We start from the raw sequence: 19,301 nt of genomic DNA, 5'->3' as shown, positions 1-19,301 counted from the left end.
CAACAGAAAATGAGTTGGTCTCATCTCTCTTCAACCAAATAGAAATTGGCATCATTCTGTCCCAGAAACTAGAGACGGAGCCATCCCACCCCACCTCGACTCCCAACCAAGCGCTACGTAAGAGCCAAACATCTATGGCTAGAGATAGCGCTTCACTGGATCAGCGAGCCCAATGAAAAACCACAGCAGAAGCAGCCACAAAGTTCCCAAAATCATCTCTGATGATGGCGATTACTGCTCCTCTATTGCCCTGCCTATTCTGAAACTGCGGCATCAACATTGATTTTTGCAACATCACTAGGACGGAGGTGCAATCCATCCCATCTATTCTCATGGCCGGTTTAGACTTCCTGGTGGCTTACTCAGTTCTCAGTTCTCACTAGCCAGCTTCTACTCATAATTCAAGAAATTATTGACAAAACTGAAAGTGGAGAGTGAGCTCTGATTGAATACCTTAACGGATAACTCTGTGCCGCGCCGTCCACATGATCACCATGAGCTTGACAAATTCCTCATGTTTCAGTGTGTCAATCGTGAAGACAAAACCATTGGGCTTTTGCGCTAGGCACCTTGCAAACCGTTTTTAGCGTAGTGCCATGCCCATATATCTCCGGTCTTCTTCACTGGAGCTGATCTGCCAATCCTGGGCGCTTCAGCAGTTCAGCTGCTGTGGGCGGATGCGTGCAAGCCGCAATTGAGCTTGCCAGCTATGGCATGGCCGTGTTGGGCCGAAGAACGGGCTCAAGTCCGCCTGCAAGTGTATTGGGCCTGGGCCGGGCTGTCGTCTCTTTCGAATTCTGGTACAGTTCCATGAGTTACTAAACCTTTCGTGCTTAAATAAATGATGAGGGGCCATCATGTGTAATGGCCTTCCTCCTCATGATTGTATCCGTACGCTCTGTAATCCGGCTATTTTTTCTATCCTATATACAGGCTATTGCACAGTTAGCGTGGACACTAGGCCACTGTGTCGTCAAACGGAGGCGGGGCCAGCACAGCAGGGCAGATTCTCCAGGGGTCCGTGCTTGAAGCCGGCTGCGGGCATACGGCTTGTCCAGGCCGCACCGCAGCCGCAGACACGTTCTCGGGACATCTGCCCCCGTCGGGAGGACAGGCGCCCGTGCCTCCGAGCGTCAGTGCAGGCAGGAGCGGCGCGGCGGAGCCAAGCGGTGGCGGTGGTCTGTCTCGACTGGTCGCCTCTCGCGCGGCGCTCCTACGCGCAAGCGTCGTTGCACGGCCGGGCGGGTCAGCGTCGTCAGCCTGTTCCCCCACCCACCCAGATCCCCTGTGTCGTCTTCTCGTCCATCTCCCTGCTGACCTGCTGCCTCCCCTCGCGTCGGACGCGGACGAAATCCCCGTTTTGTTGCCGGATCACATTGCCTGCCGGGGTCGGGGACTTTGGCATGGGCTAGGACCGCAGATTATTGCACTCCTGACTCGCCGCACCGTGCTCAGCTTCACCGGCCTGGGTGATCATGCAGTCGTCTCATCGTGTGCACGGATGTGGCGCTGGTGCTGCGTGGAACCGTGCCCCGTACTCGGCCTGCAGCGGAACTCCACGCCACGCGTGGTCACGGGGATGAAAACGAAAATGATAATCTCTGATTTCCGAAAATCGTTTTCGAGTTTTTTTTCTGATTTTTAGGCCTAAACGGAAACGGTAGCGGTAATCGAAAAAATGAAAACGATAATGGTAAAAATAACCGGAAACGAAAGAAAAACGATTTTGCTCTCTTCCAATCATTTTCAAAGACTACCGTATTTAACCGGTAATTTACCGTCGGTAATTACCGATACAACGCATACTTTAGGTCCAACTGGCCCACATCTAAGCATGTCCAACCATCCGCACATGCAAGCACATAAAGTAATTCTTGATCATTTATTTGTGTCTTTGTCAAGAATTGTCGTACTATTGCGTGGTTTGCCACCGTTTAAGACGTAAGATCGTGCGAGCTACGTGGTTTCAGCTTGTGATATTGTCAATTGTGGTTTTATTTATTATTATCATGTGAGATAGGTCGAGTTATATAGATCTTCTCATGTTCTACGGTTTGACGTGTTTATCGTTTTTGAGGATATCGTTCTCATGGATTCCGATCGTTATCGATGTATTTTTCGATCGACTACTATCGTTTTCGAAATTACCGCAATATCGGCGCCGTATTTGTTTTCGACAATATCGTATCGATTTCATTTTCAAAAAAAAATGTGAAAATAAAAATGATTTGGCCACCTATCGATCGTTTCGGATCGTTTTTATCCCTAACGGTGGAGCTGCCTTGCTTCCTAGGACAGTGCTATGGGAGCAAAACGTGGTCCAAGGTTGTGCTCCAAAGCTCTGATCAAACTGACAAGCAAGGACCAGCTTTAAAAAGAACAAGGCTCCGTTCGATAGGGTTTTCCGGTTTTGGATTATCAGAAACGGTTTTTTATGAATCGGAATCACTTTAGCGAAATCATTTGGCTCGTTGGTAGATTGTTTATTCCAAAAACAGGATGAAATGAAAGTTCAAATGTGAAACAAGTGAATCAAAATCACGAAAATCCGCCTTTTATCGGATCCCCCTCCTAGTAGTGTAATAAAGGAAAATTGTTTCTCTGTTTTTCATTTTGAATCATGTACCAGAAACACCGTTTGACAGTGGCCCTGTTTGGATACTCTAGCTCGGCTAGAGGTTAGAGCTAGTTTCTAGCTCTAGACTAGCCCTGAACTAACTCTAGCAAAGAGGTGTTTGGATGCAAGGGTTAGATTAACAATAAATGTACTTTTCTAATCATTTGGCTCATTTAAACTATCTTTCCAGTCAGATTTGGTGTGGGCTCTTGTGTGGCCTCCTCCCGCACACAAATGATACAAATACATTATTTTTACAAATCAAGCATCCAAATCACAATAAATTTTAATTTGTCCATACATATAAGATGTGTCACTCAAACTTACAAGTCCTCAATAAACAAAAAAAAATTACACTCCATGAAACAAAGCATGAGCTAATTCATCACGGAAGGCATTCATGTTGACATCTTCAACAAGAGATTCATCTTCTGGCCATGCTGATGCCGAAGAACTAGGCATTGGGTTATAATTTTTATCCGCATCACAGGCATCAAATTCTCTATCCGTAATTCTGCTCTCTCGAATAAAATTATGAAGAGCCATACAAGCAACAATAATTCTAGTTTGCTTCTCCTCTGGAAATCTTGGCATGTTCAACAAAATCCTAAACTTCATCTTCAACACTCCAAAAGTTCGCTCTATGACATTCCTAACTTTGGCATGTGCATGGTTGAAGGTTTCTTTCATACCTTGTGGCGGCGGGCCGTTTTGCCATTGCTCCACATGGTACCTTGTATATCTGTATGGTGAAAGGTAGCTCGGGCGGTTTGGGTACCCCGCATCAACCACATAATACTTCCCTACATATTTTCAAAGGCACACAATGAGACTTAGATGAACAAGTGTAATTGGATAAAAAATTTTGCAAGAAAGTTCAAGTAGCAAACCTGGTGGTGGATGTGAAAATTTGTGATGATGAGTAGTTATGGCATCTTTGGAAACTCTCATGTCATGTGCTGAACCAGGCCATCCTGACAACACAAAGGTAAATATCATGTCGAAATCACAAACAGCAAGCACATTCTGACTGGTCTCATTGTGCCTGTTCAAGTATGGAACTCTCTTACTCTTATCCACCACAACCTTCACATGTGTCCCATCTATAGCTCCTATGCACTCGTTGAAGTGTGGCCAGAATGCTAGATTTTCTAAGTTTGGGTGCACTTCTGGAAATGTTGGGTCCTTGGGTTTAATGTTGTTATGTGCTAACCTAAGGAGGCACCTCAAAACTCTGTTAAATGTCCTGCTTACTGTCTCCAGAGACCTCCTAAAATGATTATCAGTCTGTCTAACTGACTGTGGTGCACCAACAATCCATAAAAACATAGCAAGAGCCTCTACAGATGTCATTTTTTAGTGGACTTCAATCCATACCTCTGGACCAAAGTATTATGCAACCTGTAAAATAAAGGTCTCTCAACCCTAAACATGTTGTAACATTGGGTTTCTTGGGCTAGTGTCTCATGCACCCTGTCGACGAAATATGGTCGGCAGTCTACCTAGGGGTATGCCCAAGGTAGTAGATTATCGGCAGACAGATGCGCAAGCCCCAAACAAGACGGTGACGCAAGACAGACACGAGGTTTTATCCAGGTTCGGCCGCCAAGAAGGCGTAATACCTACGTCCTGCGTCTGATTTGTATTGCTGTATGTCAATGAGAGATCTTTTTTAGAGGGGTCCCCTGCCCGCCTTATATAGTCCGAGGGGCAGGGTTACAGATCTGGAAACTAATCCTAGTCAGTTACAATTGCCATATCTGGCCGGATAAGGATTCCTATTCTAACCGACCAGGATCCTGCTTGGTCGCCAAATCCGTCTTGATTCCTTGTGCGGGACTCCGATCAGGTTAACTGGGCCGCACGTCATCTTTCGGGTGGACTGAACCCATCGATCCGGGCCAGCCCAAGCTTAGCCGTAAGGGTATAGGGGTTAATACCCCCACAGCTAGTCCCCGAGCATCATGCATTATGCTGCGACACGCCATTTGAACCTTCTCCGACAAGCGAGGCTTGAATTCTTGACGCCTCCGACCACCGTCATCACCGGAGAAGTAGGTTGTCCGAAGAATGCATGGTGCTCTTAAGAAAAAAGAAAAAGATATCTGTCCCAGGAAGTGTGCCCACTTGTATTTCTGAAAAGAAATGTAAGTGCGTCTTGAAGCGTAGCATCTTTGATCATCAGAAGCGTAGGGGTCGAAAAACAAACACATTCACCGCAAGGTGAAGTGTGCCCACTTAGTCCCCGAGCCTGGTAGTAGGTGACGTAGGCACGTGGTGCCAGGGTCTAAAAAGAATTCCCAGTTATGTTGAGAACCCAATCGTCGTACAGGCGATACGAGATGCACCGGCAGGTGCATCGTACCGATGTAGTCCCCGAGCTTGCTGGAAGGCGAGGTATGAGCCTTGTAGCAAGGTCTAAAAGAAAAGTCTCTTAACTGTATGTGAGTACAAATCACATGTAGCCAACGAGAACCACTATTCAAGCAGTGGTCGGGGCAGTCCCCGAGCATACTAATAATCCTCATAATCATTCAAAACACAGGTGTCGATTTAAACAAACACATTCACCGCTAGGTGAAGTGTGCCCACTTAGTCCCCGAGCCTGGTAGTAGGTGACGTAGGGACGTGGTGCCAAGGTCTAAAAAGAATTCCCAGTTATGTTGAGAACCCAATCGTCGTACAGGCGATACGAGATGCACCGGCAGGTGCATCGTACCGATGTAGTCCCCGAGCTTACTGGAAGGCGAGGTATGAGCCTTGTAGCAAGGTCTAAAAGAAATGTCTCTTAACTGTATGTGAGTACAGATCACATGTAGCCAAGGAGAACCATTATGCAAGCAGTGGTCGGGGCAGTCCCCGAGCATATTAGTGGTCTGGGCAGTCCCCGAGCACATTTGTGGTCTGGGCAGTCCCCGAGCACATTAATGGTCCGGGCAGTCCCCGAGCACAGTAGTGGTCAAGGCAAATCCACGATCACTTGTGCTACTTGTACTATTTTTGTGTACTTCTCTCTATTCTCTGCCAAGGCCAGTCTGACCCGTCTGGTCAAAAAAGTAAAGAGATACAATACGTCATTCCGTCTTCTTCTTCTCTTTTTTTTTTTGCAAACAGTCGGTTGACACCTGTATTGAGGTGTGTCAGTGTGGGCCCCCTTACACCATCAATGAAGAGGCGCGTACACTGTTACCGAAGGAGCGCGTTTATTGGCGCAGATTTTGAGGTTGTGTGAACAACCGTCTGCGGCGCGTGCGCACGACTCCCAATATTCTCGGGCGGACGAAACGACGGTGCTCTTTGTTTTATATAATGCAGATCTGGTAAGTTACTCATACCATTCCCCATTGTCATCCGCCGCCGCAACCTTCTTCTTCCTCCTGTCGAACCCTATTCCCCAAAAATCATCACCAATCTCCCCGGTCTCCCGCATCCACCCACTTCGTAAGGACGAACTAATGGCGAAGAGAGACGCCCAGAAGAAAGGCGGGGTCATGGCGAAGGAATGGTGGAAGTCACGGAGCAACGAGCAGACCATCGAGGACCTCGTCGCCATGGGAGTGCTCCACAACAAGGCACTTGCGGGATGGCGTGCACCGGAAGGAGAAAGCTTCCCCGATCCACAACCAGGTGAGATTGTGGTCTTTGAAGATTTCTTCAAAAGGGGTTTTGGGATTCCAGTGCACCCTTTCCTTCAGGGTCTCTGTTTGTACTACGAGATTGGGATTTGCAATCTGCATCCCAACTCGATTCTTCTTGTCTCTACCTTCATCCATCTCTGCGAGGCTTATGGCGGCTTCCAGCCCCATTTCGACCTCTTTCGCCACCTATTCTGTCTTCGGAAGAAAGGGAGCGGTGGCTCGAAGATCGCCGGAGGCGTTTACCTGAACCTGCGCGACGGCATGAAGGCTCAATACCTGCACTGCCCCTGGAACACCTCATTGGACGAGTGGTACAAGAAGTGGTTCTATATCCGTGAAGAGCCGAACACCATCACTCTGTGCGATGTGGGCTTGATTCCAGAGAAGAAAAGCAGCTGGTCGGAGAGGCCCGAGAACTTGGAGCAGATCGCCAAACTGCTCGGGATGATCCTGTGGGGAAGGCTTGATGGCCCGAGCGTTGTCGGCAACTTCATCAGCCGAAGAATTCAGCCTTGCCAGAAAAGGATTCACCCCGGCTTCGAGTACCAAGGAGGCGCTGATCCGACGAGGACCAGAAAGGAGCCGCTCAACAAGATGGAGATCAAGGCCAGGATTGGAGAGCTGTTCAACCTGGCCGATCCCAATTACGTTGCACTAAACGCCATTGAACACGCCTTCAAGCTGGCTCGCCCTCCCCCAAAGGTAAATGACGCCTCCTTTCAACTGTACAGTCATGTTGTATCGAGAAAATAACTGTCTTTTCCTTCATTGTGTGTCTCAGTGTAATGGCCGTGACCGGGCAGGAGTGTTTGTGTCGCCTCCCCCCGATGTAGAATGGCCACAAGCTACTGGGCCAGCCGCCCAGACCAGCGCCAGGACCGACGACGTTCACTGGGCGGTACTCGAGACCGTAGAGGACGCCTCGACCAGAGCCGCTGGCAAGCGCCCGGCTGCCAGCAAACGACGTCAAGCCATCTTCCCCCCGTCGGACGACGAAGCAGAGGATGCGGACATCTTCCGGCTCGTCCCCCGAAAAAGGAGAAAGCAGGTGGGACCGTCGGAGCAGGGTGGCTCCTCTGTGCCAGCAGTGGTCATAGCACCGACCACTGCAACACAGAGCACGAACGAAGAGAACGTGCCGCATCAAGCTCCGACGCCCGTACCGGAGGTTGAACAAGTCCCGGTGGAAACTGCCGAGCAAGCGGAGCAGGGGCGGTCGAGGAGACGTTCCTTCCTCACATCCTTCCACAAATCAAAACTGTAAGTATCTATACTTTTGATGCAAGCTTTGCATTTTGCATTGGATGCTATTATCTTCTGAATTTGTCTATGAATGTATTAGATCGGCGTCCACCGAAAGCCCCGACCAGCTAGCTGGGTGCAGAACGTCCTCTCCAAAAACGGCGGGACAAACTGCTCAGCAACCGGCCATGGAGGAGCCCATGGCAGGGACTCTGCCTGGTCCTTAGCAGGCGGACGACCAGACGCCAGTCCCCGAGCAGAATACAAGTGCTCCGAGCACAAACCCTGATGAGGCGGATACCACAGCGCCACGGGAGCTGGATCTAGCCGAGGGGCAGCAGCCAGAAGTTGCCCAGAACAAGGGTGCCGACGCGACGGCTCGTGGGAAAGCCCTGGTGGTCGTGGAGTCTGCAAACTCCGGACCACTGCCGCCTCCTGAACAGGAGGCCGAAGAGGATGAAGTGGAAGAAGTCCTGGGCCGTCCCCAAGATAGACGACAACATGTATATGTGTCGCGCTATCGGAACGACGAATGGGTCATGCACGAGGAGATCCCAGAGGCCGAGGAAACCTTAAGAGTTGAACGAGCGGCCAAACGCCTGGTGACTGAAGTCCAGGTATATTTGGCTGTAGTCCTTAAACCTGTTGTGTAGTCGAACTGTCTGACGTAGCTTGTCTGTATGCAGGACGTGATGAAAACTGCAAGGTACCGAAAAAGGTGCTTCGACCAGATAGAAGTAGTCATGAAGACCAATAAGGAGCTGACGGCTGAAGTGGAACGCCTACGGCGCCAACTTGAAGCCACCGACCAGGAGAGGACAAACCAAGAAGCACAGAACCAAAACCTGGTCGGCCAGCTCAAAAACAAAGAGCAGGAGAAAACAGGTAAGTGTTCACCGTATCATAACAAGTGCTGGACTTGTGTTTTTTGTTCTTGACAGCAATAGCTGTAATACAGGTTTAGAAGCTGAAGTGACCCGCCTCCAGGGGGAGAACAGCCGCGCACTTGCAGAATGTGGTCGCCTGAAGGAGGACAACGAGAAACTGGCACGCCGCCAGTCGGAACTCCAAGACCACACTAACAAAATGAAGGACGACCTGAAAAGTAAGCACTCCAGACCACCTTTCTCGTTCAATTGCCCACATTGCCTTGTCGTGTCATCACATTTGATGTCTTGTACTGTTTTCAGTTTTGAAAGTCAATGCCAAGAGGCACCTTGAGGCCGTGATCAAGGAGCGTGACGACTGGAAAGCACAATGCCTTAAGGCCGCCGAGGAGCGGGACACGTGGAGCAAGCAGTGCCAAGAAATGGCAACTGGCATTGTGCCCGTCCTCGACCTTATCGACCCGGCGCTCACAAAGGAAGAGCTAAGGACGCCTCAGCCCGGACTGGTCGAGAGATGCACTCAAGCATGGGGATGGTTCCAAGACTTCGTGAAGGAGGCGGGTGAGTACACGGGTGCCCATGTGCTAAGCATGGTTCGTGCTCACTACCCCCTGATCGATCTCAAACGCTTGGAGGCTGGGTACCCGAAGGAGATAGACCTAGACCAGGCCGAAGAGCTTCGGACGGCCTAGCTGGACTTGTCGTCAAAGATAATTGGCGATATTAACCTATGCGGAGGTGGAACAGCACCTATGCAGGGTATGCCATCGACAAGCCAGCTGGAAATGCCATCAGCTACAAGCCTACCAACGGAGCCTGCGGTCTCGACCAGCCAGGCACCGGTGGGGCCATCCCCTTCAGCTTGACTAGCTCCAGAGTCCCCGAGACTCGAGTAGGGTATCAGAGGCGGCGAGCAGTAAATGCCATGCGCCCCGACCAGCCAATGTAATAGGCTTAGAGCTGTAGAAGGAGGACATAGTTGTGTTATTGTAAACTTGAGCCTTTTCAGGCAAGCTTGTAATAACGTAACTGTATATCATTATAAGCTTGTTTGTTTTATACAAAACGTACTTTAAGCTTGAAATTTTGTGTTGGTGTAACTAAGTGGGAACGTGTTAACGTTCTGTTTAGTTGTACCGTTTTGCTCGACACGTCATCCTGAAAAGTTTGTGCGGCCCTAGTCTGGCATGTGGTCGGAGTGTGAGGTACTGTGACCTGTGCACACGTGAACGCAGACAAGCCAAACCAGGGGGGACCTGCCGATCACCCGCAACGTAGAGAGCGGATCCCGTGCACGTGTTGGGAGGAACCGGAGACAGGGCCTGCTCCGAAAACCGTAGAAGGAGTGGTGGTCGGCTTGTACTGGCTTAAGTTAGAATAACCATAAAATTTGGAGTGACACATTAGAGTGGTCGGAGAAATCATAGTTGCTTTAGTAAAGTAAATCGAAAATACAAGTAGAGTACATATCTCAGTAGTTAAGCATAGAAACGTCTAAGCCTGTCGATGTGCCATGAGTTCGGTACGTCCGTGCCGTCTAGATGAGCTAACCTGTAAGACGTTGGACGTGTGACTTCCTTGATTATGAAGGGTCCCTCCCATGGGGTTGCGAGTTTGTGGACACCAGCCTGGTTCGTCTTCCACTTCAAGACTAAGTCCCCGACCACGAAGAAACGCTCTTTAACGTTCTTGTAGTACCTGCGCAAAACAGCAAGGTACTTGGCCATGCGTACGCAAGAATCAAGCCTTTTCTCTTATGCGCTGTTGACTTCTAGCTCCCGTACTTCGTCGACATTGCCTTTGTCGAAGTTCTCTACCTGTGCTGATCGGAAAGCTATATCTGGTGGGAGGACTGCTTCAGCGCCGTAAACCATAAAGTATGGTGAGACGCCAGTGTTATGACTGGGCTGAGTTCGGAGGCCCCAGACAACGGCTGGTAACTCCTTGAGCCATCTTCCAGGAGCTTTATCGTTTTCTCTGTACATCCTCTTTTTCAATGCGTCCAAGATCATGCCATTTGCCCGCTCGACTTGTCCATTAGCTCTAGGATGCGCCACCGAGACGTATTTTACAACTATGCTCCTTTCATCGCAGAAGTCCCAAAAAGCGTTCCCGGTGAACTGAGTACCCAGATCAGTAATGATGCTGTTGGGCACGCCGAAACGGTGGATGACCTGGTCGAGGAATGTGACGGCTTTCTCTGAGGATGCCTGTACCAGAGGCATGTATTCTATCCACTTAGAAAACTTATCAATTAGCACGAAGACGCATGTGAATTTCCCAGGAGCTGTTTTGAAAGGCCCGATCATGTCCAGTCCCCAGCATGCGAAGGGCCAAGAGGCTGGAATCGTCTGGATCTCATGTGCCGGTACATGGATTCTCTTGGAGAAGAACTGACAACCTTCACAGCGGCGGACTAGCTTCTCTGCGTCGGCCACTGCTGACGGCCAATAGAACCCTGCTCGGAAAGCCTTCCCGACCAGTGTTCTTGAGGCCGCGTGGTTGCCGCAGGAGCCAGAGTGAATTTGGTCTAGGAGATGCTTGCCTTCCTCCTGGGTTATACACTTCATCAAGATTTCCTCCTTAGCATTTTTGCGCCATAACTTGCCATCGACGAGCAGATACTGCTTACTACGACGCATCAGGCGTTCATTTTCTGTTCGATCGATATAACCGCTACCGTCTGTTAAGTACTTGATGAAAGGTGTTCTCCAGTCTGGCTCATGAGTGGTCGGAAGCGGCTCGGTTGTGCTCGGTGCTGGAACCGTAGCCACTAATTGCTGGTCTGAGACTTTGTCGGTCGTTTAATCTTCGTCTTCAATGGAGGGCGTGAGCAGGTCTTGGACGAATACGCCATGTGGGATTTTGGCTCGGGATGATCCTAACTTTGACAACGCATCCGCTGCCTGGTTCTTGTCCCGGACCACGTGTATGTACTCGATGCCATAGAACCTGCCTTCCAGCTTTCTTATCGATTTGCAATATGCGTCCATCTTTTCACTGGTCGTGTCCCAGTCCTTGTTGAGTTGGTTGATGACCAGAGCCGAATCTCCGTAGACATAGAGACGTTTAACTCCAAGCTCAACCGCAATGCGTAGACCATGCAGGCATGCTTCATACTCGGCGGCATTATTAGATGCTGGGAAATAAATCCTGAGGACGTACCGGAGCTTTTCCTTGGATGGTGATACGAAAAGAACTCCTGCTCCCGCACCGTCAATGTTGAGAGAACCGTCGAAGTACATCGTCCAACATTCATTGGATCCCGGAGAGGCGGGAGTGCTTAATTCTGTCCACTCGACGATGAAATCGACGAGTGCCTGAGACTTGATTGTAGTACGGCTTGCAAATTCTAAGGAAAGGGGGCATAGCTCCATTGCCCATTTGACGATGCGCCCGTTCGCGTCCTTATTGCGAATAATGTCCCCCAAAGGATACTCGGTCATGACCACCACACGATATCCGTCGAAGTAATGTCTCAACTTTCGGGATGTTATCAGTATGGCGTAGAGCAGTTTCTGAATCTGTGGGTACCTGGCCTTGGATTCGTTGAGTACCTCACTAATGAAATAAATTGGCCGCTGTACCTTGTAGGCGTGGCCCGGCTCGTCACGCTCGACCACCAGTGTAGTGGAAACCACCCGATCGGTTGCCGCAATGTAAAGTAGGAGAGTTTCGTCTTCTCTGGGAGCAGTAAGTACTGGAGGTGACGTGAGGTATTGTTTCAGCTGCATGAAGGCAGCGTCTGCTTCCTCCGACCACTTAAACTTCTCGGACGCTTTGAGCAGTTTGAAGAACGGTAGTCCTTTTTCTCCTAATCTTGATATGAAACGGCTTAGAGCAGCCATGCAGCCGGTGAGCTTCTGGACATCCTTCACCTTTTTTGGAGGCTTCATGTCTAAGACAGCTTTGACTTTCTCCGGGTTAGGGCGTATGCCGTCGTAACTGACGACGTTGCAGAGCAGTATGCCAGAAGGGACACCAAAGATGCACTTCTTTGGGTTTAATTTCCATTGGAACGTATTAAGGGCTGCGAAGGTGCGTTCCAGATTGTCAACAAGGGTATGTGCTTCCTTGGTTTTGACAACTACATCGTCGACGTAAGCCTCGACGAGGCCGTCTTTTATCTCGTCGTTGAGGCAGGCCTGTATAGCGCGTTGGTAGGTAGCACCGGCGTTTTTGAGCCCGAACGACATAGTCGTGTAGCAGTAGGCGCCGAAAGGCGTGATGAAAGATGTCTTGATCTGGTCGTCCTTTTTGAGAGCGATCTGGTGATAACCAGAGTAGCAATCAAGAAAGGAAAGCAGCTCGCAACCGGCGGTTGAATCTACGACCTCGTCTATGCGAGGTAAGCCAAAGGGGTCCTTAGGGCAGTGTTTGTTGAGATCAGTGTAATCAACGCACATTCTCCATTCATTATTCTTTTTGCGTACAAGAACCGGGTTGGCTAACCATTCCGGATGATACACTTCTTTGATAAATCCGGCTGCCAAAAGCCGTGTAACTTCTACCCTAATCGCCTCCTTTTTGTCGCGAGCGAACCGTCGTAGCTTCTGCTTGATTGGTTTGGCTTTGCTGTTGACATTTAAGGAGTGCTCAATCAAGTCCCGAGGTACACCGGGCATGTCGGAAGGTCTCCATGCAAACACATCCACGTTGCCCCTCAAGAACCTGACGAGCGCGTCTTCCTATTTGGGATCCAGGTCGGCCCCGATGAGGGCCGTTTTGCTGGGATCGCCCTCGACCAGCTGGATCGTCTTGTGCTCCTTGGATCTGATGTTCTTGCGCGGGACCTCGAGCTCTGGGATCTCCAGGTGGTCGGTCGGGGTTTTCTTAGCGTCGAGAATGGTCTCGGCCATGCGAATAGAGAGGTCGTGGGCCTCTGCTATTTTGAAGCTGTCGTCCTCGCAGGTGTAAGCTGCGTATACGTTGCCCCTGAGGGTTAAAACTCCTTTCTCAGTAGGCATCTTGAGCACCAGATACCTGTAATGAGGTATGGCCATGAACTTGGTGAGCGATGGTCGACCGAGAATAGCATGGTAGGTGCCGTCGAAATCAGCGACCACGAAGTTGACGTAGTCGGTGCGGAAGTGGTCCGGAGTCCCAAACTGCACCGGTAGCGTGATCTGCCCGAGAGGTGTGGGGCTCTGTCCGGGGAGAACGCCCCAGAACTGTGCCTCGTACGGCTTCAGGTCCGCCTGGGCTATTTTCAGAGCAGGCAGGCTGTTCTTGAACAGTATATCAATGGAGCTGCCGCCGTCGATCAGTACCCTGTCGAATTGAACCTTGTTGATGCAGGGATCGAGGACCAGGGGAAAACGCCCTGGCTCGGGTATGGCGGCCCATTGGTCCTTCCTGCTGAAGTAGATTTCACGGTGAGACCATGGAGGAAGCCACGGATCGGTGAGAAGGTTGTCGGTGTTTGCCACATTCAAGCAAGCGCGGGCGAGCAGCTTGCGTTCTCGTTTGGTCTCAATGGACACCTTGCCACCGATGATGGTGTGCACATTCACCCAATCCAAATCAGAATCTCTAGTGACCCTCTTAGGTAGTTTCAAGAAGTAGTTATCAGAGTACATACCCAAGATAGGAACCAACTGCAGAATCAAATTTTGTTGCTGTACCAAATTGTTGCGGCACATGTATATAATTTCATCCTCACTTGAGCTACCTCCATCATCTTCTTCTTCCTCAATCATGGGGCCATGATCATCTTCCTGCTTCAACACATGTAACAAACTATCAGCACATAGCATAAAACTTGAACCAGGGTAAGCAAATTAATTCAACAAATTAATACTTCAACACTTGACAACACATAGCATAAAGGATCATTACACCACACAGATAATAGTTCACACGCACATATAATAGTTCAACACCTCACACATAGATGATAGGTTCAACACACATGGACCCAAAAGATCCTAACTACTCCAAATTGTTGTCCCTGCACCATTTCTTGAAGTAACCCAACCTAAGCTCAGGAGTTAACTAGCCACAGAAGAACTCCCTTTGGTACTCTGTTTCGAACATCTTGGACATAGCATAGATAGAGTCAATGGTTTTCTCAACGCCACACTCAAATGCCAGCTCCTGACACCTCTTGACAGAAAATGCAGCCTTGTCATTTGCACGTTTCTGGATTTGCTTAGTGTTGGCTGCGACAGATTCTTTGAAGGTACTGGCTATGTCCTTCACAATCTTCACCATTGGGCTCTTGCTCCTCTTCACTGGACTGGTCAAAGTGCTTGTAGTGCTGTTCAATGCCCTCTTGCCCCTCTGGCTCCTCTAGCTGCTTCTACTTGTAGGTGTTTGTGCAAACTCTTCTTCTTCATCATCATCTTCTGTCCTTGCATCTTGCCCCTCATTGTCACCATAATCATCACCAGGCACAAAGGCTATGGTGCCATCAATAGTGTACCCTCTGAACAGTTCATCAAGCAAGTCCTCGTTTGCTGGAGGACTCGTCAGCAGCTTCTTTAAGTATGGTTTTTTCTGTTAAGATATGAGAGCACAAAAGTTGATTAGAAACTAGTTATGACAGGAGAATATCAGATGTTTACAATAAAGATGTATAATCAGGCACCACAACATAGCACAAGCATCATTTTTTCACACGCACTAGCTGTTGCTGCAGTTCACACTCACTAATGTACAGCCAAGTAAAACAGAAGACAGTCCAAACGAAAGGATAACAGCATGTACAGCCAAGTAAAACAGAAGACAATGATAAGTTCCTATGTGCAACGACTTGCATTGATCAAATTTGAAGCAAGCATAGAGTAACCAAGCATACTGGTTAATACTAGTTAAGATATGAGAGCACAAAAATATGCTAAGGAATATTGTACCTCTATGTGAGTTAGCCAGAAATCATGATCTGCATCAATGGATCCATCTGGTCTTCTCCCCAACCCTGTGTGCGTTTGCAAGTAGCGCCAGAAAGCGTGGGTGTTTTTGAGTACGCCTATTTGGTTCTTCACTTGTCCACGGGTGTACACCAACCTTCTTCTAGCAAGTAAGCCATCGACAACGGCTTGGTACCCTTCACCACTCATTTGTGAACCATTATACGTTCCTGCTCTACGTTGCTCTATGCACAATTCTAACAAGCAAGCATTATTTGCATCATTCCATTGGGCTCGACTGGCATGGCTCACCGGGGGACCGCCGGAGCTCGCTAACTCCTCCACGTTATCCTCCATTGCTTCATCGTCAATGTCAAAGGTAGCGCCAGAGCCGAATGCTTGCCCACGGACGCCACTCCTCGGTGCCCTCGGTGCTCGGGGAAGCGGTACGCCCTGGCCACTGCTGCCACGGGAAGCCGTGTTGGTGCGCTGGGGACGCCGGCCGGCTGCTACGGCGGCCGAGTTCACGCGCTGCCGAACACCACCGCCTGCCCCCCGACGACGACCTGCCGGTGTAGACGCCACCGTTTCCTCCTCCGCGACCGGCTGCCGCCGAGGAGGAGCCGCCAAAGAGCAGTTGTCGGGCATGCTGGGGCGCCGGAGTCGCCCACGCGTCTCCTGCTCCGGCACGCGGTGGGCGATAGGGAGGGAGGTCGGAGCCCCTGCCGCGTCCAGGAAGGAGCTCGACGTCGTCGCCCTGGAGGAAGTCTCCGTACAGCCGAAGCCCCAGGAACCCCTCCGCCGTCGGCGCTTGCGAGTTGAGGTCGAGACCGGCACAGGCAGGGCTGCTCGCCGACGGCTGCGAGCTCCACAAGTCGTCGAATTCGTCTCCGTCCATGGCGAACTTCTCTAGATCAGAGCACAGTAGAGCGGGGCCGATCTGGAGGTACAGAGACGTGACTCACTCTCACCTGCGCAGCAAGTGGCCCGGTGGAGGTGACCTGCTGTGGCCACTGTTCGCCTAAACGGTCGTTTAGCTCGTTTACATACCGTGTAAACGCTACACGGTGGTGCACCGTTTCCGTTTAATCACCCGTTTACCCCGTTTAATTGGCCGTTTAGCCCGTTTAATGGGATGTTTTGCCCGAATAATGGCTAAACGGTAGGTGACCGACTGTTTACCGTTTAGCGTTTAGGAAAACATGGGCTGTGGCCGGAGCTTACGGCGGCGGCGGCCTTGGAGACGGAGGGGAAGGGCGCGACGGGAGGGAGGGAGGCGGCGCGGGCGACCGAGATCCGCCTCCGGGGGGGCCGCCGGTGCTGCTCCTTTAGCGGATTGAAGCGGCGGCGGCACGGTTGGGACCGGCGGCGGCACGAGTCACGATGGGGGGATGGGAGTCACGAGGATCCGATGCGGGTGGAGTAATAAAAAAAAAAGAGTTTCCATTGGGCCCCACCAGAACTAGACCAAATAATCACCTCTTTTGGAGGATAGTTTTTTGGGGTGGGCTAGTTGCAAATAACCCACTCTAGCCCTCCTGTTTGATACTTTTGGGCTAGTTGAGCTCAAACTAAACTAGCACAAACTAGCTCTAGCCCCTGGATCCAAACAGGGCCCGTGATTCTTCTGAGAATCCTTGCACGACCGAGCCTTAATGCCTTATAATACTTAACTCATTTTAAAATATGAACATTCACATACATACTTACCACTAATGTTCAATAATCAACCTAAATGTAGCAATCACAATAATTCCCCATGATTCAGGGTGGGTTAAATGTGCCATTTACTTTACCTCGTAATATGTCTCTGAATTCTTAGAATACCTTGTATTTTAAGATTGAGGGTTAACATTATGTAATGTTTAATTTTAATATTTGTGTATTCTTGTTTTTGTACGAATAACTAGAAGTACTTTTAGTTCTAAAAATGCAAGTCTCTTAGGGTATTGACAATATCGAGTATAATATTTTGACTTGCATTTTGTGGAAGACTATACAACCTAGATGAACTATAAACTTGGACCTATATGTTGCAAATCTATATAACGTTTTTGACGTATTGATGGGGGACAAACTTAAAAGCCTTGACTGAACTGAACCCTAAAATGACCTATATTTAAATCGGATAGAGCACATGATATGCTTAAGCGCTCTTTTGGAGTGTGAGAATTTCACAGTGCTCACACCCAAATTGACCAATCCGACAAATTCAGGCAAAACTAGCCACCCAGACCGGTTCTAAATTGGCCTCAGCTGGTTTTGAGACTTTCTCAAAATGCAATTTGGACTTTACCATTGGATTTTCTTGTCGAGATGATCAAAATATTAAAAAAAAACACATAGAGAAAGCCAGATTTGGAGTCCATAAGAGAAAATTACACTTTTGGGAGCTGCTCCGGTAGAAACAGACGCGGGCTGGTTTCGCCTAGGCCGGTTTTGGAACTTTCCCAAAATGCAAATTGGACTTTGTTGTTGGATTCCTCTCGCCGATGCATATATAATGTCCAATTTAGAGTCTGGATGAAGAAATTATGGATCTGGAAAGTTTCGAACTGAGTTCCTACACACCACTTTTTGTTGTCTAGATTGGGCTGGAGTCATTTTCTCTTTATATATATGAGAGGCCACAAATTGAGGTATCCAATCCATGAAAACACACACACATTTATTTACACTTTTTACTCTAAACCCTATTCTCTTCCAACACCATATCATGATGTTCCACACCTTTCTCGACGAGATTTGTGGACGTTCTAGGTGGTCTTGCCGACCCTAAGACACTCTTTATGTGCGGGTCTCCCCGATGGGCTTCCTAAAAGACGTTCAAGGGGTTTTCAGCTGAGAAGGCTACAGAAACCACTTCAGGAAAGTTTTCCCTGATATCGCTTTGTGATCAACCGTTACGGTTCGTGCAATCTAGCACTTGAGCTTAGTGGAATCAGTTATTTTACATAGGGAAAATATGTGACACATGAAAAAAAGAATCTGCCTTTGAAAGGCCTAATTTTTTTAACAACAAATATAGTGGTACTTTTCGTATTTTACTGGACTAAATATTGAAACAAACATTGTTAGTCAAGATTTAAACAACTGTCAATTATATATACAAGAACAGAGATTAGTATAGCTGGTCAAAACAGGGTCAAACCACCGTACTTTCAGTTTCAGCTAATTAAAGGTTGAGTATAAGATTTAAGCTTCACTGACCACTGATTCGATTAAGCAAACGCCGTTGCATTATTGAAGTACACGCTGTCAGTCGCCATGCACGCACGAGCGCTAGCAGCTGCCGTCCCGTAGATCGACATGGACACATGGTCCTGCTCTGACAACCTAACTTGCTTCCAAACAACGTCAAAGCTGACAAGAGAGACAGGCCACCTGACCGACGACGAAAAGAAGGCCAGCCGGCGTGCCAGCCGGCCTCTCTCGCTCTGCCATAGACGTAGGAGTACTCCACCGGCTTGCGGCCAGAGGCGGCGTCAGCGCGCAAGCCGGCGCCTGACCCGGGCGCGCGCCTCCGGAGGGAGCCGCGGTCCGCGCGCCGCCTTCCCGGGCGGGCTCTGACACCGTTCTGCCACCGGCCGGCCGGCCTCGAACCCGGAGGGGGGCGTACGCGGGCGCGCGCATCGCATGCCAGGAAAAGCGAAGGATCAGAGGAAGGACATGCACACATCGAGCTCGCCGCTCTGATCGAGATCGTAAGATTAATCGATCGGCCAATTTTCACGGGCCCGGGCGCCACCCCCGAGCGCCCCCTTCAGGCAGTCAGCGAGCCTGCTCAACTTGGACCGATCCAAACCGTGGATTCTGATCCGATCGGAAGAGGCGATCTATGCATCGTGTTGGAGATGGTGCGTGCACTGCAACCGTGAAGAAGGAAGCGGGCGCGTGCTCCTTTTGAGGCCTTGGCGGGGCCTCGAGAAAGAATATGGCAGGCAGGCAGCGGGCGACCGGGCGCCCGTTCATGGCGGCCGGCCGGGCCTGACCTTTCGCGGAAAACAAGCTGAACATTCAGGCCACGCACACACACCCTCTGAATCTCTGATCTCTGCCGGAAACA

At 49.8% G+C, this 19,301-nt stretch overlaps 2 pseudogenes; both read right to left on the bottom strand.

Moving 5' to 3' along the window:
- Positions 1-2,968: 2,968 nt before the first annotated feature.
- Positions 2,969-14,083, bottom strand: LOC136525694 (uncharacterized; annotated as a pseudogene).
- Positions 14,084-14,315: 232 nt separating this feature from the next.
- On the bottom strand, positions 14,316-15,592 carry LOC136525693 (uncharacterized; annotated as a pseudogene).
- Positions 15,593-19,301: the final 3,709 nt, after the last annotated feature.

This window comes from Miscanthus floridulus, chromosome 19 (genome assembly GCF_019320115.1).
Source record: "Miscanthus floridulus cultivar M001 chromosome 19, ASM1932011v1, whole genome shotgun sequence".
In the NCBI taxonomy this organism is placed as follows: Eukaryota; Viridiplantae; Streptophyta; class Magnoliopsida; order Poales; family Poaceae; genus Miscanthus; species Miscanthus floridulus.
This window is presented reverse-complemented; position numbering and strand designations above follow the sequence as displayed.